Source organism: Diadema antillarum, unplaced genomic scaffold (assembly GCF_040938485.1).
Source record: "Diadema antillarum isolate AM-2024a unplaced genomic scaffold, OU_Dant_1.0 scf00000010, whole genome shotgun sequence".
NCBI lineage: Eukaryota > Metazoa > Echinodermata > Echinoidea > Diadematoida > Diadematidae > Diadema > Diadema antillarum.
In genome coordinates this window covers 2171757-2197257 of record NW_027270899.1, presented here as the reverse complement: position 1 = coordinate 2197257, position 25501 = coordinate 2171757, and the positions used below count along the sequence as shown (strand labels likewise).

Sequence of the window (25501 nt, the reverse complement as noted above, 5' to 3'; positions counted from 1 at the left end):
ATAAAAGGGTCAAAAGTCAAGTAAAAATCATCAGTTCCCCAAATACCTGCACTCTGACATTTTAATCATTCATCCAATTGAACCTAGTTCTAGGAAAGTGAACATTCAGCACATTTGTGTCAAACCTGTCATTTTAATATTTTGCCAATTGTGTGAAACTGTCATCACACGTTGTCAAGACATTGTACTATACACCTATTAGGAGAACCATGCATTATGGCGGAGGCATATCAGTCGCCGTAGCGATATATCTAGTTATCTTATGCATTTTATTCCACCTTCAGGTATAAATTCGTATGATCTATGGTATAACACTGCCAAGAAATCCCATGTTTTTCCAGCTGTAAGTCTATCTAATTTTCGGCAATGAAGTGGTAATAACCACAGAAACATTTTTTTTCAATTTCAATTTCAAAGGTTTTATTTTCACTTCTTTCAACAGAATGTACAAAAAGTATAAAGTCGACATGCCTTTGAAAGAATGATACATAGATAGCAAAGAATAACATTTGTCTATTTGTTTATAACATATATACATTCTCTGCTCGAGCAGCATGGAAACATGCAATTTGTTGAAAATTATCAAGTACCTTGTTAAGGACAAAGACCCCGTTTACAGTGCGAGGCTCGGCCGCAGCTCGGCCGCGGCCGAGTCTACCTTCACTTCAGTGTAAACGCGCAAAAGGCCAAATGCGAGGCCAAAATTGGCCTCACATTTGGCCTCGCTCTGGAGGTGGTCTCAGCCGCGGCTCGGCCGCGGCCGAGCCCGGCCTTTTCTCAGTGTAAACGCAAACTAGGCCAAATGCGCGGCCAATTTTAGTCTGGCTTCCAAACCCTCTGCCTGTATCTTTCGCTATTCAGGATATTAACCCCCTCAACGTCGAACACTAGTATAGTTTAAGGTGGTTTTGTCCTGCAAAGGATTTTTTCCTATGGTAAAGGCCCTTGCCCGAACGGCGACTTTGTCGCCACGGAATTCAGTTGGCAAAGGGTCTGAAAACCAGACAATACCAAATTGCGTTTGTTTACAAGCAGAGCGCCACTACGACAAAATATTGAAAGGTTTGAATCAAAAGTGCGGCCGAGCCCGGCAGTGTAAACGGACAAAATTGCGGGGCTCGGCCTCGCAATTGAGGCTGGGCTCGGCCGCGGCTCGGCCCAGCCCCGCACTGTAAACGGGGTCAAAATGACACCTTTTTGACAGTACCTTGACCAGCTCTTACAATTCACATCCAGATCAAGGTGCCTCAGGAATTTCAACACATCACCAGCTGCCAGCACATTTAAAATTTACATGTGCATTCATATGCATGCAACCGCTACAAATTGAATATTCATGACATACAAATTATATTTGTCTAATGTAGAATAGTAAGTAACCCACATATGCAAGAGAAGGATAGCTGAAGAATTCTGCACAAGCAATACATTTTACAAGTAAATATTGCAAATCAGAATTTTAAAAGAAGACTATTGCAGGTAAAAAAGTTTAATTCAAGTGAAGCGATAGACTGAGATTTCTGTAAGCATCTCAGAGACTGCTTGTATGGAATGGAAGGCACTATTTCAACATTCCAAAAATATCACTGGACTCGAAAAGATCCCTGCATTTCTGGTGCATTGCATGTTGAAATGAAGTGTGATTGCTGGTTCGATCTAAACTTCTAAAGTTTAGGAACAGCGTGTGAACCTAACTAAAGACGTCTTGAGTGGCGGCTGTCTCTTTCCTCTAGTTCTAATGTTTCCTAGGGCAGTGTCTAGGAGCAAGGAGGTACAGTGATGAGGAAGGGAGGGACCAGATGGAGGGATGCTGGCAGGGGGAGAGAGAAGGGGATGCTGGTAGGAGCTGGGTTGTACCAGGGGTATTGAGTAATGCCGTCCATGAAATATGGGAGGGTAAATTGGCATGACTGGACCGCATTATTTGCTCGTGACAGACGAGTAGAGTATTCCCTTTCCTCTGGGTCAGAGATTCGAACCGAGAGGCGAGCAGATTTATGGTTTGTGTGGCTGCCGACTTCATGATGCATGTGTAAACTTCTTCTAGCAGATCCACAAACTCATACTAATTGGGGGCAAAAGTGTGCATGACTCTTTCTCGGATGCTGTTGTGGTTGTTTTTTGCTGACTGGTTTGACAGAAAATTCAACAGGAACAAGCTGTTGTTGTTTGTCTTTTTATAAGCCATAAGACAAAAGACTTTTCACCATGAAGACAATGAACATGAGTTTTGACGAGACTTCTAGTGTAAGATCAAACTGTACAGCACACCAAATAAAAATTTAAGAAAAAGGCTGTCAACTTTGATGTTATCTCTGGACTTTTCTCTTCGTAGATTTATACTGACTTGCAATTATGAAAACGCATAACCTAAGTAGAGCGTAACAACACAGTACATCACATCTCATGGTAACTATACTAATGATGACGATGATGATGGCGATGATGATGGCGACGATGATGATGACGATGATGACAATGATAATAACAATAATCACTAACAGTCGTAATGATATTGATGACAAAAAACATCTCTCTGGTTGCCTTTCTTTATGTATTCATACAAGAACTACACATTGGATCTAGTCTAAAAAGGGGGTAACATATTGCATCCTCCACAACCTCTCTACCTGACAATACTGCTTGTCTACCTTGAGTGCTGCTGTACCTTCACACAGTCTCGCACAATAACAATGCAGCACTTGATCAAGAGAAAAGTATTCCATGATCAATTCATTAAAAACTCATTTAAATAATGAAGGAGTCAACTCATTGAGCATATCTTCCTTGATTCTTTCAAAAAGGCACTGAAAACTTATCTGTTCAAGAGTATTAATAATTGTGTATGTTATGTCATGATAGATTGTATATTATATGTTATGTCACGTACATAGAAAATTTTGCTTAATATTATGCTCTTTATATACATGAATTATCATTATTTTTATTATTATTGTTATTATGATGATGATGATGATGAAAGGGGGGGGGGACAAGTTGATATACTAGACAGGTCAGTGATTGGAGTTGAAAGAAAAATCATGAATTTGTTATAAGATGTCATATAACTGCAGAAATGAGGCTATTTCACACAGAATGTGACCTTTCAAAAGCTCCCTCTTCTGTTTTTAATAATAATCATGATAATAATAATAATAATAATAATAATAATAATAATAATAATAATAATAATAATAATAACAATAATAATAATAATAATACAGGGTACTTATAATGCCCCAATTCCACATGACTACTTGTACAGAGTTAACATCCTTTCTTTTTTTCCTTTTTTAAATCTTCTCCATCATTAAATCCACCCAAGACCATCTGAGCACTGCGGATTGCATCACCTCCTTGACATCTCAAGGCATGTACGAGTGACATTTCTTTGTCTGGGAATACATCCACAGACATCTCCTTCAGTTTACTGCTCCTAGCTTTCAGACGGGCGTTCAGGAAAATAATCACAGACCCACTCGCACTCCGGGACAGATTTATCGATCCTCCATTGTTTGTTTTCCCCTCCTCTCATCTCCTACGTCTCCCACTTGCAAGTGATGCCCCCGATCTATGACATTCTCTGTTTCATTAAAGCCCGTGCACAGATGCTGCAGAGCTTCGCTTACATTCCCAACACCAGCAGATGAGGATGATGATGTGTTAGATATGACGCATAGAGAAAAGTTGTCAGCATAAGAAACTACCTCCAATTCATACTTCTACAATATAATGATAATAATAATAATAATAATAACAATAACAATAATAATAATAATAATAATAATAATAATAATAATAATAATAATAATAACAATAATAATAATAATAATAATAATAATAACAATAATAATAATAATAATAATAATAATAATAATAGGTATAAGTATAATTATAATAATAATAATAATAATAATAATAATAATAATAATAATAATAATAATAACAATGATAATATGGTCTTATTTACTCAGGATAGCCTCTTCAGTGTTGCCACTGCTCCACCAGAGGACCCTGCTATTACTATTACCCTAGCATTGCCACGTACCCATTTATACACCTGGGTTGAGAGGGACAAAGTGGGTAAAAACATCTTGTCCAAGGACCTAAACACTGGGCGGGATTTGAACTTGGGTCCTCCGATCTCCTCCGATCGGAAGGCAGGAGTCTTATCCACTATGCTACAGCACCCTCACGTACGTCTCACAATCACATCTCTTTATACAATTTTATGTGTTCCCCCTTAGAGCTACCTTTCTTAACACTTGATGGATGAATTTATGTCCAGACTGAGAGTTTTATGAGTCTATGGTCACTTTGTTTGACCTTTTCTTATTACATAACTTTATAATAACAGAAACAATGATTTGAAATGTGCACTACTAACCCAACAGAACGTATTTCTATGATTTTCCCCAAAATATTTTATTACAACAAAGCTCTTCCGGAGATTTTGACAGCAACTGCAAATCATACTCCCAAGGTCCCATCACACTCATGTACAAGTCAGAACATTTCTACATTGATGTTGTGCCATAAATTTGCGGGAGACATCCTCGGTCTGAGCACGGATGGAGGACCGTAACTTATCAGGGAGCGAGAATGACAATAGAGTGTGCATGCCCCCTGCTCTATAAACAAACATGACATCACAGATGTAATGCTGCCATTAACTTGAAGGAATGCATTTTGATTCCGTAGACTATACGACAATAAATCACTACCTAAGAAAAACATGAATCTTAAGAAGACATGAAGATCCATGGCATTCTGATACATTATCATTCATTCCCATGGTAACAAAAGAGCAATTTTTTTTTTTCCATATGAAGCTATCAAGATCAAACTGACAGTTGAAGAATGTTTGATTTATTGTCTCAACTAGTCTCAGTCCCAGGTGTTTGGATGTCATTCATTCATACCATAATGCCAATATCACCATCCATTGTTTGTATGTTATGATCAAAATCCAGTAAAACAAACAAACAAACAAACAAACAAAAACCTTGTAATTTTCATATAGGTGAAACCATCTCTGACAGAGCTGGAGTAACGTGAAGGGAAAGGGGACAGGATGGGGGGGGGGGGGGGTAATCCGTATTGGATTGGGAGACGGGTGGGGAGGGGAGAATCATGTTTTCAGGACCCTGAAAAGCCTAATGGCACGTTTACACCGAGCACGGGCTGGGTTTTTGCTACAGTACACCAAAAGGAACCATGTCTAGTCCTGTTAAAGAGAATCAGTAATTTGGTACAAAATCATCCAAAATGATATTCTTTTGTCAAAATCAAGAGCAACAAAATTAACAGTAGAAAATTAATTTTGTAACAAAATCATAAGCGAGGAAGTGATATTGTAACAGAACCAGACATGGTTCCTTTTGGCGCACCATGGCAAAATTCCGTTCCATTACCCGAGCCAGATTTGGTGTAAATGCAGCTTAAGTGATTATACTCATATAGTCCTTTTACTCATAAAATGTATAGCTAATACATAAGTAATTTTGATGTCTAAATACAACTGAGCACATTTTTGGTCATGACTACTTTTACATATATAAGAAAGATGAAGTTTTACCACATTCTATTATTTCAAAAGTATGTAAGAGCTTCAAAGTGGAAATACTGGAGAAAACGTTGTGTCCAAGGTATACTGTTTGCCATTGGGAGCAGTGATTTAAAAAATGTTCAAGATGTCACTTTTGATGCATTTGTGTAGGTCAGTTGTCTCACAAAACATCCTACCATATAAAATTTTTGCAATAAAGCCTAAAATGTACGGAGATAACACAATTTTTCTCATTAAACCATAACTGTAGATGGTTTAGTCTGGAAACATTTTTATTATAGCTATTGTTCACATTTTGTATATTTAACAATACTTAACATCGATTATACTGGTTCAAATTTTTGCATTCATTGGTTGTTTCTTTTTATCCCTAACTCATATTTTAGAACTATCTTGAAGCATTAACACTGGGTTTTTGTTTCACCTGCAAATGGTAAATTATGCCTTTAAGATAGACATTCTTTGCATCACACAGGTAGTTTGACTGCAGTACGGTAATAATGACCAAGAGAACGAAGGAAGTTATTAATATAAGAAGTGAAACTGGCTTATTCTTTTTTTAGTGACTTTCTTTTCATTTCATAAAAGTACTACGATGGTGGGTAGAACCCCAAGAAGGAGGTGTGTACATGCAGGAATGCTCAATAAACTGAAATAGGCCAAGATAAACCAGGTATTCCGGTATTCTCATACTGAGTGACGATAACTATAAATCATAGCATTATATCAGATGTTGAGAGGAATAGATATAGAGTGACAGAGAGTATGTGGGGGTGGGGGGAGGGGGTGAGAAAGATGGAAAATATAGAGAGAAAGATGGTAAGAAAGATGGAAGGGAAAAGGATAGACAAAAAGAAAAAGGCAGATGAAAAAGTGAAAAGATAGGAGAGACAGAAATAGGAGAGGAAGGAAGCTAGAGAGAGAGATACATCATTATAAATCACTGCATCCCCAACTCCAAACTGTTAATGGTATCATATGAGATGGATTTTAATTCTGCATTATATGCAATTTATTGACATGTCCCTCCCCCTCCCCCCCCCCCCCCCCCAACCAATAGTTAGGGCCTACATCCCTTATAAAAATCTTAGGTTGCGGCAAGCTTGCAGCAAGCTTGCGGTAAGCTTGCAGCAACCTTAATTAGCTTGTATTAAAGAGCGCAAGCTTGCGCATGCTTATTGCCATCTTACTGCAAGCATGATACAAACTTGGCATCCCCTGGTAAGCTTGCTGCAAGCTTGCGGTAAGCTTGCAGCAACTTACCATTAGCTTGTGGACGATTGCAAGGTCGCAGATATGATTGCAAAAATAATCGCAAGCTTGCAGATTGTGTCGCAAGCTTGCAGATAAGTTTGCAAGACCATATGAAAGCTGTGCAAGCTTATGACAAGCTTGCGGTGAGACAACTAACAGCTCTGCAAGCTGGCCGTAAGCTTGCAAGTAATGCAGAAATCTCCGCAAGCTTACCACAAGCTTGCAGGCCATTATCAGAATTTCTGTGAGCTTGTCGCAAGCTTGCAGGTTGTTAAAGAAAACTCCTCAAGCTTACTTAAGCTTGTGAACTGTGATCAAAATCTTTGCATGCTTGCTGCAAGCTTGCGGGTTAGAACTTCGCAAGCATGCAAAATGCAGTCAAAATCTTCGTGAGCTTGTCCCAAGCTAAAGCTTGTGGGTAAATTGTTAGAGCAAATTCTGCAACCTTACCGCAAGCTTACTGCAACTGTATGGCCACAATCAAAATCTTTGCAAGCTTGTCGCAAGCTTGTCGCAAGCTTGTCGCAAGCTTGTCGCAAGCTTATAGGTTAATTAATAGAGAAAATTGCCTGGTGCCCTCTCAGTTACAAAAAAGAAAGTTACTTTGTTCACTCTGAAATTCAAAATGGCGGTTTGACTGTTTCTGTGTGCAGCTTAGATTTAAGGACAATAATTCTGTTAAAGGTATGAAATTGATTAATACTATTATAACTAACTGCATGCATTAACATGCTGAATAACTTCACCATATTTTCATTCCCCATAAACCTCAATAATCTACACATTTTAACAAAGTAATCATAGTAACTTCCCCTAAATGTGCAATACAGTCCCACCCATTGTAATTTGTGTGTGTATTAACAGGTATTTTTTTTTTTACATATAACTCAATACCGGTACATTCTGCATACCTCTTTTTTTTTTAATAGTAAAATAAATGAATGTATAACAGATTTGAGTGTATTATTTATACTTCATCCTTTTTTTTTTATGTTTCACTTTTGTGCAAATTTCAATTAAATTTCCTAATTGTATCCCCCGAACAGAGTTCGGAGGATACTATGGATTTGGCCTCGTTGCACCGCTGCGTCCGCTGCATCCGCGTCCGCCACAGAGATTTTCTTGTGAGAGCGCTCTACTGGCTGCAGTTCTTCGTAGATCATCTTCAAATTTGGCATGAAGGTGTATTATGGTACAACGAAGATGTCTGTTGTTTCTGGTGATGGCGCCCTCGCTTGTTCTGTCTTTATACATGAAAATAAGGTCAATTTAACAGGGTCTGCTTGTGTGTGCAACGTACGCTGGCCTTGTCTCTTGACCGATTTTTTTTTTTTCAAATTTGGTAGGCCTATGTATTAATGTATCATAGTCAAATCTATACACCTACGTGTATACCTATTGATAATGCTGCCCTCACTGTTCCACCTTTTACAGGGTCAAAGGTCACCCTGATCATGTCAAAATTTGCAAATGTGCTTATTATGCAATAACTTGATTGTTACTCAACGGATTTTATTCAGACTTGCTAAGGAGGTGTATGGGTGGTCATTCTACATGAAGGACACAACAGTTTGTGGTGATGGCGCCCTCAGTGTTCCGACTTGGATGCCATGTCACATTTCTTGTGTGTGCTCTATCAGCCACATTTCTTATTAGATTTTCTTCAAATTTGGCAAAAAGGTGCATCATAGTGAAATCAAGGTGCCTATTGTTTTTGGTGGTGGTGCCCTCGCTTGTTCCGTCTTTATACATGAAAAGGTAAATTCAACAGGATCTGCTTGTGTGTGTGATGCTGGCCTTGTTTCTCGACCGATTTTTTTTCAAATTTGGTATGTAAAGGTATCATAGTCAAATCTATACACCTATACCTACAGTGTATTGATAATGCTGCCCTCACTGTTCTAGCTTTTACAGGTTCAAAGGTCACCCTGACCATGTCAAAATTTGCAAAAATGCTTAAATATTTATGCAATGACTTGATCGTTACTCACTGGATTTTACTCAGACTTGCTATTTTAAAGGAGGTGCGGGTGGTCAATCTACATTGTACATGAAGGACACATAACAGTTTGTGGTGACAGCGCCTTCAGTGTTCCGACTTGGAGGCCATGTCACATATCTTGTATATGCTCTATTCGTAAGTTATTTAGAAGCGACATTTCTTGTCAGATTTTATTCAGGCTTGCTATGGAGGTTTTGTGGGGGGTTATTCTAGGTACCGATAACAAAAGTTTTCATTGACAGCGTCCTCATTGTTCCAACTTTTAAGGATATGTCATATTTCTTGTATGTGCTGTATGGTACTACATGTAACCTCAATTCTTATGGGATTTAATTATTCAGACTTGCTAAGGATCGGTAAACGAATGATCATTGTACATGTACATGTAGGACACAACAGCTTGTGGTGGTGGTGCCCTCAGTGCTCCAACTTAGATGCCAGTCACATTTCTTGTGCATGCTCTATCAGCCACATTTCTTGTTGAATTTTGTTCAAACTTGCTATTGAGGTTTATGGGGAGTTATTCTAGGTAACAAAAATGTTCATTGCCAGTGCTCTCATTGTTCAAACTTTTATAGGATGACATGTTATATTCCTTGTATGTGCTATATACCAGCCTCATTTCTCGTCAGATTTTATTGTATCCTGCGACAGTTGCCATATTATACAACATTCTGGCCTAAAGTAATCCAGATGGGGAATGGGAGATTGGTTCAGGGGATACAATGTATGTGAAGAGTTGTTCGCAAAAACCGATAAGTCCATATTTACCAAATGGAGATATTTGCGATTAAAGGTCAAGAAAAATAAAGAGAATAATAAGGAAATTTTTGCTTCTTTTGACCGTAACTTAAAAAATGTACCTCTATATGTAAGGACCAATATATCATTTTAAGGGTATAATTTGTACTTTATAACAGAAACCGTACTTCAAAATCTTCAAAAATGGACTTATCGGTTTTTGCGAACAAACTCTTCAAGTGCTCGAACGGGTCTCCTGTGCGAGCGCTCTATAGTAATCAAATTTCTTAATTTCTTTAAAAAACTAAGCTTGCAAAGGCTTGCGACAAGCTTAGCAGCAAGCATTCCGCGAACTGGTGGCATAGCACACAAGGTTGCAAACTCCCTGCAAGCTTGCAGGTCAGCTAGCCCTGCAAGGTTGCCAGAAGTCAATACACAAGGCTGCAAATTTGCAGGTCAGCTACCAGTAGCCCTGCAAGGTTGCAGCAAGCTAATATGCAAGGTTTCAAACTTTGTGCCAGCTTGCAGGTCAGCTAGCCCTGGAAGGTTGCAGCAAGCTAGCATGTTAGGTTGCGGCTGCTCATTTGAATATTTGGAACCCTGCAAGCTTGCCGCAAGCTTGCCACAGACTGGCCCGCAAGCTTGCAGCGAGCTAGCCAGCAAGCTTGCGGCAAGCTAAAAACTTTGTGCAAGCTTGCAGGTATGTGAGCTAGCCCTGCAAGGTTGCAGCAAGCTAGTATGCAAATTTGCAGCAGCTCATTTAAATATTTGGAACCCTGCAAGCTTGCTGCAAGCTTGCTGCAAGCTTGCCACAGGCTGGCCCGCAAGCTTGCAGTGAGCTGGCCGGCAAGCTTGCGGCAAGCTAAAAACTTTGTGCAAGCTTGCAGGTATGTGAGCTAGCCCTGCAAGGTTGCATCAAGCTAGTATGCAAATTTTTGGCAGCTCATTTAAATATTTGGAACCCTGCAAGCTTGCTGCAAGCTTGCCGCAAGCTTGCCGCAAGCTTGCCGCAAGCTTGCCAAGATCTGGCCCGCAAGCTTGTGGCAAGCTAATCCGCAAGCTTGCGGCAAGCTTGCGAGGCATGCTTTACAGATTTGTATAAGGGATGGTACACATGAAGTGGCGAATGATTACAGTTGCTGAATGGTAAAGGGTCATATGAAATACCAGCAGAAGTTTCAAACATATAATCTCACTTATATGTTGGTTAATCTTATTTTGTGGAACACCAGAAAATATTAACATCATCATTCTTGTGATATATCCTTGATTCATGAAGTAATAAACCTCTAGTTCACGCATTAAATCTTTTAGTATCCAAATCAATAGCATCTAACATTATACACTTACACACAATGACAGTGTGTATCAAAGTTAAAGAAACTCAATGAAAAATATATAGAATAGTCCAAATTCTATTTTCCAGTGATCTGGATTAAGTCCTGATCATAAAAAAAGTTAATCCCCTACATGAGATTTTGAAATTTCTGTGGAAATGCAAAAAAAAAGTACTATCACCATGTAAAACATCAGTGTGTCTGACCTGATGAAATAACAATTGTAAACAGAAAGGTCTTTAAAAAGAAAAATGGGTTTAACATTGATTTTTGACCAGTTTTTTTTTTTTCATGAATACAAAGAATTGCTATGATAAATTCATTTGTGAATGAGTAACATTATGGACACATCTACTCATCAAATTACTAATCTGTACCTGCTTATAGATTTGATTTTTATTTTATTGGTAACTATTTCATGTCAAAAAAATGTGAAACTTATTTTGTGCAAAAGTTCTATAGTCACACTTTCACTTTCAAAACATATCAAGAATGTGGACATTGACTTATAGAACAGATAACACTTCATTATCAACAGGTATACTTGAATCTAAATAAACTTGAAAGAATAGAACTCAAAATATTGAAATCTGTTTTTCAATAATCACATTCAGGAAGTGTTTTTTTTTTTTTTAAGTTGGAAAGAACAACACAATTTGAGACAGTAATAGCTTGTCAAGTACTGGATCTTGTTGTTGTACAACGTTGATGATAATCTCTTCCACACTTTTTTTCTGTTTTGTTTTGAGTTTCTTTCTTTCAACCAGAAGGTGAGAAGGAAAAAAGACTGTTTAAACATCAGGCTGCATAGTTCTGAGCTGAGAAATGTGATACAACAATGCATTTCAACAAGGTCAGCATTATTAAGAGTGTAAGTTGACATTGCCTGGGTGACACTGCAGAGTTCAGCATTTTGAACCCACGCATAAGGTCGCATAACCCTCATCATATTTCAGTGTGAGGGACTACACGCTGCACAGTGCCCTATGAAGATAGCTCTCTATGGCTTCTTTGATACCAAGCACTTCGTTCTGATTTTCCTTGCAAGTAGGCAGTGCCCAGTCAAAACACCTAGCCATCTGGACCAGCATTTTCACAAGGGGGAGGGGCAGCGGGGAGGGGCAGTGGGGAAAGGGGGTGGCAGGAAAAGGGGGGGGGGGCAGAAGAGGATGAAGGATGAAGATGACACGTACATCCTCCATCTTCTACAGGAATACCACTTTCACCACATATCTTATGGTCCCTCTAGAGATCATCACCTGAGCTTCAGGTCCCCATTCAAATAATCCATCAACTGATGGTCTCTCTTCAGAGTTCAACCTCATTTTTGTCCCCTTCTGAATATTATTACAGCTTCGGATCCTTTCATATATCACATTAGCTTTATAGAGTCTGTCTGCAGAATATCATCTTAGCTTAATTGAAGACTAGTCATAAGTATATTTAGTCAGGTGTCAATGGGAAATGTGTGTTATAGCAAAATCAGCTGGTCCTCAGTGGGTTAAGGTCATCTTCAGATAATTCCCCTGAATGTCAGCTACCTCTTCATTGTGTCACCTTAACCTGTTGAGGACAAGCTGATATGGCTATAACACATGTTTTCCACAGACACCTGCCCAAGTATGGGGGGGGGGGGGGGGCTTGTCTTCAATGGATTAATGATCAGTAAAAGGGTCCCTATGGAACACGGACTCCCCTAAAGATCCAATGTAACACTTTATGTGCCATTAAGGCAGTTACATTAACTTGCAGTGCTTAAATTTCATCAGCATTCATTTAAACTTGACCTATGGTAGGTTGTAAAGTACAGTTGTAAAAGAAACATGTTAATTGCATTACTTCAGATGAGTTTAGTAGACAGCTGCTGTGACAATTCTGCTACAGCACTCACAATCCTTGTTTGCTAAAGTTGATGTTCCCTGTAAATATTTCTGTCACTCCATAAGTTCTAAGATCATTAACAAATTATTACAGAAGCAGGCCTTCAACAGGAAATCAGAATGACAAAACATTCCACTGATTATTCTTCCATCTTTGAACTTTGGTAGATTACAGCAAATGCCTACCACTTCCAACATTCCTCCCATTTTTAATTAGTTAGTGTTACGGGGAATCTTTTTTTTTATCACCATATCATATTCAACGAACTTTGTCCTCAAACTTCGACCCTACTTTGATATGTACGTGTACTCCATTCATTGATCAAAGCTACATCCTGATCATAATTACACATTCCTAGCTAAGCCACAAACTAATAGAATATATTATAGTATATCTAAGTTGATTGACCTTTCTTGGTTTTGGTCGTTGTTGTATTTTTCAAATACAGGAATGTTTCTTCATTTGTACCAGTATACAAACACAACAATAATGGTCAATGTGCTATTACCATACTGAGCTCATCTTAAAGTGTACTAATATCCTCAGTAATATGTTTGCTATTTTGTAGAATATATACTCGAGACATGCCCTCTGCAAAATACTAGGAATTTTTGTCACACCGATTTTTATCAATTGGAGTGTAAATGTAAATTTGAAAGAGTATGCAAAAACAAAAACAACTTGACACATGGTTCTCATACTGTCTTCATATCAACTTCATACTTTGGTTTGAAAAACAAAATCAGAGGAAATGTCCACTTGTTTGAAAATTCCTGGTCACAGACTTTTCCAGAAATCTCTCTCCCTACCACAAAGAAAACAAAACCCAGGCAAAGCACCACTACATGAAAACTGCTTTCCAATAAAACTGATTGGAAACTCAAACAAGAAACATGCACGAAAAGTGAGTCTTTGCCATCTACAAACAGCATTTCAGGCATGGTGGAGGCTATTTATCAGCTTTTGGTCACAAAAAGTTCACCGCTGCCAAGTCCAATTATGCGATTAAAAACAACTCTTGGAGGCTCTCCGTATTTGGCATTCCATAACTGAACTCAATCTCGGGCTGCAGCACGTATGCTGCATTTTGGTTGCTTTGGAGTTCTGAGCCATACCATATCATGCAAGGATGATTACGGACAAACATACAAACAAACTAACAAAAATGAATAGGGATGAGGAATCTTATTTGATCAGGAATAATTTGAGATACTTGTAACTTGTCTCAACTATATGCAATATGCTGCCCTTTTCTGAGTTTGATGAACACTGTTCTAAAAGAACAACATGCAAACGGACAGAATACTGCTTCATGAAGCAATAAACTTGCTCTCACAAAGCAGAATGTAATCTTCTGATGCTCATGTGGCTTCGTCATTAATGGTTTTGTTGTTGTTCTTTAGGGCCTATAAATATCTTAATTTCACTATTCTAATCAAGAAAAATTGTGTCTATGGTTTTGTTGTTGTTTTTTGTCTCTTGCTGGATGCCCTTTAAAGCACTGTGCAGTTTTGGAAACAAAGATAAAAGAACTTACGCAAGTCTCGCTTTGCTTCGCTTGATTTCTTCTGAACGTGGTAGTTTCATAGAGGGGAGAAAAAAAGATGCATGACCTTTCCTTTGTTCTGTAATGCATGTTTTTTAAGTTCTGAAGAAAACTTGCGTGCTTGTGCGTGTTTGTGCGTTAGCACGTGTCTTTCCTTCCTCCACACCTCATGCCCACTGCAGTCAAACGAAACTCTTGCGAAGGGCATGCTGCTATAAATACTTCAGAATAAATATTCCAACTTCATCTCTCTTCCCTACTCTCTCTCTCCATGCTCTCTATTTCTCTCTGGCTCTTAAAAAAAAAAAAAAAAACTTTTTTTCATCCTGAATCCTCCATCTCGAGTTTGGCAATGACCAGTCAAGCTCCAAGATCACTGTAGAAACACTATCCTCGCTTGAGGTTTAGGAATGACCTTTTTCTGTTCCTCTGAAATGGAACGCCTGCTGGGACCCCCAAAAATGGGAGAAACCCAAGAGGAGCTGTGGAGCCCATTGAAGCGGGCGGGCGGGCAGAGCAGAAAATGCCGAAAGTTTATCAAAAGAGCTTGGAAGAAGAAGTCATGGTGGGGTCAATCTCTCCTTCTCTGGTCATCTGACTAACAATTCTCACCTTGGCTGAGGATACACGCCATTCCAGTAACGATAGTGCCTTTTTCATTGCACCTAATGTAACAGTGTTTTCTAGTCACGATCCTAATCGCGATACTAATCACAACCCAAATTTCAAAACATTTACAGTGAGAACAGAAATAATGTGTCTTTTCTCCAGATTTGGGTCACAATAAACATTGCACAAATTTGTGTAATTTTTTGATAAAAAGACACAAAGTTGTGCAGTAAGAACAGTGACCACAAAAAATTACGCAATTTTATATCCCACAATGCAATGCGGGTGTCTTTCCTTGCTATGTTTACGATGCCATGCAGCGCCACAGCATATTGAATTGGCCTTGAGAAGTAGACTAGTAACATAAAATGCGCGAGTCAACTCTACGCAAACAATTGTGACCAAAACAGTTTAAAATATTTCTACAGTGAGAACGCTGAATCAAAAAGATGGAAACCTGATCGCGACCCAAATTTTGACATTTTCGCAATGAGAATGGTAACAATGATGCAGAGATTGATGTCATTATTCTGTAAAATAAATCCAGGATATAAAAAGAAAAAAATTGTTATGATACCATTTGCAGTGACTCCCACGTAATTTTGGCTCTTTTCAGCACTTGTAATCCACAGCATGTTTAATCACTTTGTTTGAATCTTGCCAGTGAATATAATCCAAGAATGCACATATCTTTGGCATCATCTAAAATTGTGAATTAAATTCAACCACATTGACATTTTAGGTCTTCAATGCAATTTCAGGTACCAAAACTATAATATGGAGTTGAGGCATAAAATTTTAGGTATGTGATAAGGTACTTCAACTGGCTAGCTGTTGGGGGGGGGGGAACCATTGCAAGGGATTTTCAAATCAAGAAAAATGAAGAGCTCCTGAACATGCCCACATGCTGATTTCTTCATTTATTAGTTCTTGGTTTTATTTTTAGAATCACCTTAATATTTTTGTACAAAGATAAAGTAGTTATGGATATGTGATAAACATTGAACTGTTAATGAAGGCCACAATTGTCCAAGTGTATACTTTCAAAAATAATTTTCCATCCCATTCAACACTAAAAGTGCACCACTGTCTCAGACCAGTCAATCAAATCATTATGAATTGACAGTTAACAACAGCAGGAAGAAGTGTCCTGTCAATACTCAACATGACGTGTCAAGGTGTGACGTTCTTGCCACAGTTATCTGCCACTCATTTGAATTAAGAAAGCCAATTGTCGATCATGACACACTTCACTGGTAACAGTCCGGTCTGCTGTTGTGAAATCATATTCACGAAATGTGACAGGATTTTTATGCAGATTGGGAAACTTTCAGGGCATATGTCAGGCAAGCTTTTCTTCTAATATCATGGCTTTCTTCATCAGACTGAAGTTTCAATATAGCACGCTATGTTTTGGTTAGGAAATTATCACGGTGTCAAATTAACCCACTATTTGTGCAATAAAGACGCAAATAGCATACTATTTGATCAGAAAAATTTCCCAGAAAATCTTGGTCGAGTTTGTGAAATAGCGAACTAATTTGTGAATTAGGGCACTATTTGGGTTGAGTCTCCATCAGCCCGAAATTTTCTTGATCGCATCATTAATACCACGCACTGAGCTCACTGAACTCTAGTAGAGTTCAGTGCCTGCGTGAGCCAAGTAATGGTGCAAAGTACACGTATGCATTAACTTTGGGCTAATTTCCAAAGCGGGCCATTTTCGAGCTGATAAATATGCATATTCCTAATATCGGGCTATTATCCTAAGCTGCAAAATAGCCCAATGGTTTGAATTTGGGTCTGATGAACACATGCCAATTGGATCCGAGACCAAATGCAGCAAGAAAGGATGAGGGCAGAGGAATACTGGAAGAAGATAGGTAGGCAGAATACAGAGGGGATGTTTTCATTGCGGAGTCTCTCCCTCTTTCTCACAAGAGCAGGCAGGTGTGTGGGTGGATAGGTGAGGTCAAGGTTACCATACCACCGAGACTTCCAATGCCAGGGGTGTAATCCCAGAGACCAAACCATTTGACTCTGGGGTTATGGATGGGGGGGGGGGGGGGGGGGGGGGAGAAGAGGGGGGTTGCATGAGGGTGGGGGGAGGACAACAGGCAAATGATAATAGTTGACTCTGACCTTGACAGTCAAAAAGAGGTTTGTGAATGATTTAAGGTATGACATACAAGGCCCACTGCAGTTATGATTGTATTCTTTTGCTTTGCTACTTATGTCTACATCGTTTTCAGAAGTTTCAGAATAAATATCTATATATGTATGTGTGTGTTGTGAACAATCTTCTATTGAATGTTGAACCAACTAAGTGTCATCATTGTTAAAATGACTTAAAATTCCAGCTAATGACTGAAGAAGAATAAGTTTAACTAAAATTACATTAGTAAATGAAACAGCAAGAACATGTTCAACTTTCCTATTGGTTAAGATATTCATAGATTTTCACTTTCTGGTGATATCTGGAACAGCAACTAAACTTCCCTTTTCTCCACAAAATCATCACTGTTAAATCATTTCATAAAATTAGAAGAGCTTTATGTTACAGCTATAATTTCTCCTACTGAAAGGTACGTTGACAATAGTATCTAGTGACAACTTGTAAGGCAGTAAACGGTGTTTTACTGTACGGTTAAAACACCAGCAGCAGCAGCAGCTTTTTACTGTGTTTGTTATTACTGTACTAAGAAAATTATTCAATTTAACTTCTCCATAACTTTCTTATCCACTGTGGAATTTAATAATGAAAGTGCTAGCTAAAGGAAGATGAAAATACCATTGCTGGTAACATCAATGAATTGGTGACGAGTAGAAATAAAGCATCTCCTAATATCATGAAGGCAAAGTTGTTAAGCTCCTAGCCAACTGAGAGGGCAGATCTGTGGTCATTGAAAGAATTTGCAATGGACAAAAAAAAAGAGAAAAAACACTGACAATATTAGGACAACTCATCTCCTAGTTTAAAGCGATGGTATACTTTTAGTTGAGATGGAGATTTGGATTTTAACTTTTTGTGAGATAATTAGAAACCACTTATATCAAATATTAAAGAGCATGTAATTCTATGAGGAAATACAAGTTTAGTTGATAAAAATTGGTGTCCAAAAACAATGTGGTGTGAATAAAAGGTAGGACCCACATTTTATTCAAACCACTTTGTTTTGCTTTGGTTTTTTTTTTTTTTTTGGATATCTCAGCCATTTCAAAAATGATTTTCATCACATAAACTTGTAATTCCTTTTAGAATTGTACACTCTTTTATATTTCATATACATGTAAAAGGTTTCTGATTAGCTCGCACATGGTTAAAACCTGAATCCCCATCTCGACCAAAACTATACCTACCCTTTAAAAATGTTGTAAGGATTGATCAAGGCCCATTAAGGTACCAAATTTCAAATAACAAAAGGTACTTGATTTCTTAAGAAGAGGATAGGGAAACCTATAGGACGACAGTAGAAATGTCGAAAGATTGCTTCTCCGCAATGGAAAATAAACATGTCTCACTATTAAAATCAGTCTGCATTTTCTGAACCTGTTTATATCTCCTTGTATATATTGGTGCTGTGAATACTCCTCCTGAACTACACGCCCTTCCACACTCCTAGGTCTGTTCTTTTATTCTTCTCTTCAGTCCTTTTTTTTTTTCTTCTTCTTTTTTCATTTCAGGAATGCAGGGAATAACATGGGATGCGAGCCTAAAGTGAGACAAGATAAATGGGTTTTGGTGTGGAAAGATGGGCTGGCACAAAGCATCTCCTCCAGGAAACATGAAACTTTGATGTTGTCTTGTCTATTCCTCTTGAGTGCTGGGCTGCCTTGACCTTTTGACATCTCGACCTTTGACTCTTCTGCTTAGGTCATATACATACATCTTTGATGGTTGCCTGATTTTATTTCTCTCTCTCTCTCTTTTTTCCTTTTTTTTTCCATGTCAACCCTGCCCTATAAAAGTGAAAACTGATTCCCTCTATACTGTGAACTTGACACACAATTTGACATGAAGCACAGTCTCTTTGCCTAGATTCTGAAGTATCCATGGGCGTTACACACACATATTACAAGAGACTTCCTTCCCCCCCCCCCTCCACCTTGTCATAACAATATGGCAGAGATTATCAAAACAAAGCTAAAACTTACAAATTTATACAAATCGAGTGGTATGCTGCATTCACGCTGGCAGATGAGGGTGATATCCTCTCTACATAGAGGCTCAAAACTTCCTCTTCAACATATTTTGCACAATTTTGATTGCCTATTCTTTTCGAGTACCAAAGTGTGATGTCATAGGCATTCATCGCCATGGAAACAGGTTCTAAACAACCTCACCTGGCCCGGTTTGTACACACTGTTGTTGCTAACCATGCTCACACCTGGTTCCATACCAAGCAACAACAAAAGACTATGACATCATCACTTTGATACTCTACCAAGGAACCAATGAGAGGGCAAATCTGTGTAGAATCAAACCCTGTCAAGGTCAACTGATGATATCTTTCCCCCTACGGATGATCATTTTCACAGCAATAACTGATACAATGTACAGAATAAACACCATACAGCATCTAACAGTAAATGGCACTCGTGCCCACATCGTAATTTTTTGGTCTATCTTCAGAGAAATTCTAGCCACATCCACATCAAAAGCCACTTATCTATTGGCATATTTTTTTGGTGTATTGGCTTTTCCGTCTTACTACACTTAAAGAAACTCCCCACACAAACACATGAAGAAAAACCACTTGCCAGAAATCCTCAAAGACAACACCAACAATACTGCCCCAAGTCGACAAGGACAAGATTCTCAACTTTTTCCCCTCATACTGGTGTGTACTACTTGTGATACGCCTAGAAACACACGAAAGACTTCCATCTTTATTCACTTTCCTGATGAGGACATGCAATTTCCCTCTGTCTCCCGCTACGTGCTCCATTCCGCTGATGACTTTTTAAGCAAACAGCAAACATTCCTCTCTGTTTGGTAACTGCAAGCCGAGAAAATTGACCTCTGACCCCATGCCCCGATATCTGACACACGTTTGTTTTTGATGACTAGATATTCATGGCAAACAATTGTCCATACTCGATGATATTAAAGGTGCCCTAGCAGTGCAAGAATATCAAATTCCATCGTAAAATGCAACTTCGAGTCTGCAGACTCGAAATAACAACACGTATGGCATGGACGTTCCTGAAGTTGCGTGATATAAGGTCTATGAGGAACAACAAAATATTGGTTGAATGTATTTTTAAACACTGAAATTTAACAGATTTTTGTTTTACTCAGAGTATCATGTACGTGTGTACTTTATAATTCATCAATATATTATATGATAAACTTTCCCCTACATTCCATACATTTCAGTCAACATTACAGATGAAGACGTATCCAATGCACAGTTCCGAATTGATATCAACATGAAGAGTTTTCTGTTTTTCCAACTATTAAAAAAGGCATGTTTTACTTCAAAGCTGATGTATGACTATTTTGCTATAGCTTACTCTCCGTGATCTGCAATGCTTGTAGGTGTCTACAAGAAGTCACTTCAGAATGATGCCAAGATTCCTGTTTAGGTTGCTCTACGAGAATACAATCATGACAGCATATTATTGGTGGAAAGTCTAATTTGTTTTAAGACTGTGGGAGTAATGTTCAAACAACTTTGTTTAGGCAAGCCTGATATTTCAGTCATCAAATTGATGAAGTCTGAATTTTCTTCTAGAAAATGATGAGGATTGTGCCAGTCACTGGTTGTTTGATACAGACCAATATCCATGTCTATAGTTCTTATAATTCCTAGTATTCATTGGGTTTGGGGAATATCGTTTGCTTACAAGTCATCAACCAATTTTTTTTTTCATACAAGAAGTGATATCATAAATATTTATTCCATACCTCAAACAGTTACACTAGGCAAACAAGCAGCAGAAGTCAAGCTCAAATGTCACATTCAAAGTTTCCCAAACTCTATTGCTACATGGTCCTTCTGAGCACTAGAAGAGCCTAAGTACCAAAGAGAATCCATGGCAGTCACGACATTTTGCTTCTTAAAAGACTTTGTGGTCTGAGTGGAGTATCTTTCAGTCAACGCACAATGAAGAAAGCGAAAGAACGCTTCAATTGCATAGGACAGGTACCGCCAGAGACTGGGGTTTTCCCCCATCACTTACAGATCCTGGTTTATGGATGGAACATAGAGAGAAAAAAGCATTCAAAGATTTATCTTTTATGATGGTATTTACGAGGCAGTCAGGTGTTCTATTGAATCTTGAGGGGTAATGAATTATTGATATCAGTTCATAATGGCTCAACATCAAGTTACTTGGCCTTCTCTCTTCTAGAATGTGCAACGTACTGTAAAAGTAGTTTCTTTCGCGTACAGATACTTTCGCGGTTTCCATCGTTGCCGACTTTTTCGCGTGTGTTTAAATTCGGGATTGGCAACATCTGTGAATTCACAGTCGGCAAAAACTGTTTTATTTTGCACATGAAAACCCAAACTATAATTCAATTATTCTTTTATTCATTAAATAGAAATTAAAATGAAATGCAGGCTTACCTGAAATCCCGTCTCTTGAGTACTTTATAACATGCTTGTACCTACATTGCGCGGTATCGCTGTGTGTGTGTTGACCATCAATACACTCAATGCACGGAATCTTCGTGTGTGCATGTGTGCAATAGCGTTGTAACAAGCGGTGAGTTCAAAACATTTCCTTGCGTGGTTATTTCGCGCGACTTTTCAAAACAATTTCGCGTGATGTTAAATTCGCGGTTCAACCTCAAAGCGCGAAAAGCGTGAAAATGAAACCACTGCGAAAGAAACCACTTTTACAGTAACACAAGTGCTCTTCAGTAAGTTTTGACAGGAACAATTCTAAACCAACCACATGTATCAAATAAGCCTGGGTTTGTGTTCTTTGCTATTTTACTACACCTTGCCCACCTGTAATCATGATTATATCTTTTATCACAATATATGCATATCAAGAGAAAGTATCTAATCCCCTATTCCTCTTCCAAGGCAGAAGATAACGAGTCCACAATTAAACTCTAAGATCATTTTCCATGATCTTGGTTCCACTGTTGGTGTTTTTTTTTCTGATAATATTGCCAAGTTCATCTGAAACATCACATTAAAAGTCATTTCAATAGTAAGTGGCCTAGAAACTTTTGGGTCTCCATGATTTGTGTCTTTTTGGAAGAGGAAAATGTTTTCCTTTGTATTCAATTTTGTTTTTCTCCCCAGAATGGACAAGTTGGGCAAAGAAATCACAAATCTAACCAATTTGACAGGTAAATGTCAATTTACTGTAAAATATCATCACAAATACGGGGGAAAGAGCAGCTCCCCTGTCATAAACAAGCTCAAATGGCTGTACCGGTGTTGAAATTCCACATCCAATAGATATATATTTCTTATGCTGGCAATGCTCTGGGTGCCACATATTTTTACTTTCAACAGTAATAGCAATGCAATAACCCTTTGAGTACCATCTGCAGCTAGCTTACGTAAAAGATGTCCAAAGGGATACTAATGGCACCTAGGAAGAGATAAATGTTTTCCTGTAACAAGCATGTTCAATCTGCTGAAATGACTTCTATCAAATTGCAGCTCTGCATATTCTTTGTGTTTTAACCTGTTGAAGATTAGCCCTGAGTTTACTCGGGCAGGTGTCTAAGGGAAATGCATACTATAGCAAAAATCAGCTTGTCCTTAACGCACTAAAATAGTTGTACTGAAGTCTCTCTTCAGAAAGTATACTTCATTTTGATTCAGGTCACAGCCATCATTACAATGACCAAGGACCCTATCACCAAACTGTGCATAGAAGTTCATCCATGAAAGATTACATGGGTTTTTTTTTTAATGTACTCACCATGCATTTATTCGGTTTCTCTCCCGAATGTACCCTCATGTGGATGAGGAGCTTGTAGCGGGCATTGAAGGGTTTGTAGCGCCTCGTACATCCCTGCCAGAAGCATGTGAAGTCCTCCCCTTTCCGCTGGTCAATGTGCACCTTCTCTATGTGCCGGACCAGCTCTTCCTGCTCCTCAAAGAAGGCATTGCAGTCGATCCAGCGACAGATGTGGATCTTCTCCTCCGGTTCCAGACCGAGCTTTGGTGTCGTCGTGGTGACGGGAGAGCCGTGGGGGTTTGTGTTGATGATGGGCGGGGAGTGTTTGGCACTGGAGTCGTAGTGTTGGCTGTGGTAGGGTGGAGGAGGTGGCATGTTGGCCGGCAGTGGGTGTGTGGTCATGGAAGGATGTGGACCTGGGCCTGCTGGGTATGGTCCAGGAACAGGCTGGGTGTAATTCCCCTGGATGGGGTAGTTTGCAGGTTGAAATGTTGTGGTCTGGGTGTATGCAGGATTGGGTGGGAAGGAAGGGGTAGAGTAGGGAGGGTTTTGGGAGAAGGCGGGGTTGTGATGTGGTCCCTGAGGAACTTGCTGGGGATGGGGTTGTTGCGGAGGAGGGTGGGCATGCCCTGGAACAGGGTGTGGCTGTCCCGCCGAAGGGTTGAACTGTTCGGGTTGATAACCCTGACCCTGTGAGAAGCCAGAGTTCTGAGTGAAGCCCTGATCTAGGGGCTCCTGTTTGTAGCCCTGAAAGGTGGAGTTGTAGTTGGCAAACTCCTGGATGGCTTCCTCCTGGGACTGCACTATCAGCTGACTGTTCATTGCTGCCCCAGTGGGCAGAGCGTTCGCTCTCTCCATCTCCTGCATCTGTTGGGTAACAACCTGAGGATTGGTAGCGTCATACACAGCACCCAGCTGCTTTGGCTGCTGCTGATAGGGTGGAGGCATCCTGTCCCCATTCACAGATCCTGCAGTCGATGCATTCAGGCCCGAAATTGACCCCTGGGATACTGGACTACTGCTGTTCCGTGCAGATAAGTGGCCATAATCCCCGACTGGCAGCCCTTGGAAAGGGGAGATTGAAGCTGACGATCCTCTGGAGCCATTGATGTAGGCAACCAGAGAGGTTGGACTAGTACGGATAATGGAGTTCAAGTCGATTCCCTCTGACGACAGTGGTGACAGTGAGAGTGCTCGCTTCCGAGAGCCCCACGCAGTGTAAGACCTCGCAGAGTGTCTGGGGCTGGCGAAGCTGGAGCCTGATGGTGATATTTCAATGGGGAATGGTGAGAGCGAGTTGAAACTGCTGGCATACTGAGACATGGCAGAGCCAGGTGGCATCAGGCTCTGGTCCCCGACATCGCTCCCAGCTTGCGAACCCGGGCCAGGGTGCCCCATCCGGTTGCCCCACTCTGGCTTCACTTCCAGCAGGTGTCGCTCACTGGATGCACTGGTAGGAGGATGGTGGTGGTGGTTGGTGGTGGCACCTTCCTGGACAACGGACGGATTCCTGTGGAGGGGACGGATGCTGGATGTATCGCTGACCGCCGGGGACATGCCGCCCTCTCGGGACCCACCTTGCCGCTGGGCGCCCTGGTAGACTTCCCCCTGAGCAATGTGCTGCCCCAGCTGGGAGGCCTGCCTGAGGCGACTCTGTCTGAAATTGGCTACTGGTGTGGCAGGACTATGAGTGTTTGTGATGACCACCTCCATGCGATTGAAGTTTCCATCTGTGTGGAGAAAGCACATAAGCACTATTATTACTCACTGAAAGTACAACAGGTAAGGCACTGGGGTACCTTTGAAATAAAATAAGATACACAATATATTACACAGAGAATATTTTTGTGTTCCAACACACGTTCCAATGCTGCATATGTGACTAACCTGGGTATCTTACACTTTGTATATACCTACACATTCATTTAACATCGAACCAGTCACACAAAGATTTTAACAACTTTTGGGGACAACTAGAGAGGACCACACTAACCTGTGAAGAAGAAATCACCAATTGCTCAAAGACATAACTACAGGTGAGATCAGCGGAAAGGGTTCTCTTCCAGCACTCACACAGAGTCTGAACACTTCTATTTGTGGCATGCATACAAATAATTCTTTTCTACCCTGGCAAAAATGTGGTGTTTGTGAGTAGAAAAACCAAGAGAGCAGGTGCAGCAATCGAAGCGCATCGCTTCCTGTCTTGCGATCACTCTTTGATTCCTTGAAGGGCAGCCAGCTCTTCATGTTTGATTTCTTTCCACATTTACACACAAAAAACAAAAAATATGAGATTCTCAAGGGCGTAGCAAATCAATTCGCAAAGTGGATTCATCAAATAAACATGGCCCTGCAGATTGTGCAATGACTATAGTAGCCTCGCAAGCCACATTCACGTCATACATGGAATGAGAAAGATATAAAAAGTTTAGGTTTCAGATTTTTTTTCTGGTGGTTTCAAAGGGTGCATAGTCAGTAGAAAAAATGCACTAAAACTGAGCCTACAAAACCATAGTTAAATGATGATAGACTAGAACCATGCTCTTAATCTTTCTTAATCTGAGGCCCACTTTGGATCCCACATGAATTTTCGAGGCCCAGTTAAATACAAATCTTTTTCATTTCATTTTCGGGCCATTATTGCGGCCTACATGTCAAGAAGTATGGACTAGAAGATCGCTCCTTCT

The 25501-nt window shown here is 39.7% G+C and overlaps 1 pseudogene; it reads right to left on the bottom strand.

The window, feature by feature from the left end:
- Nucleotides 1–25501, bottom strand: part of LOC139720194 (zinc finger protein GLIS3-like) — a 114438-nt pseudogene that overhangs the window by 61339 nt on the left and 27598 nt on the right.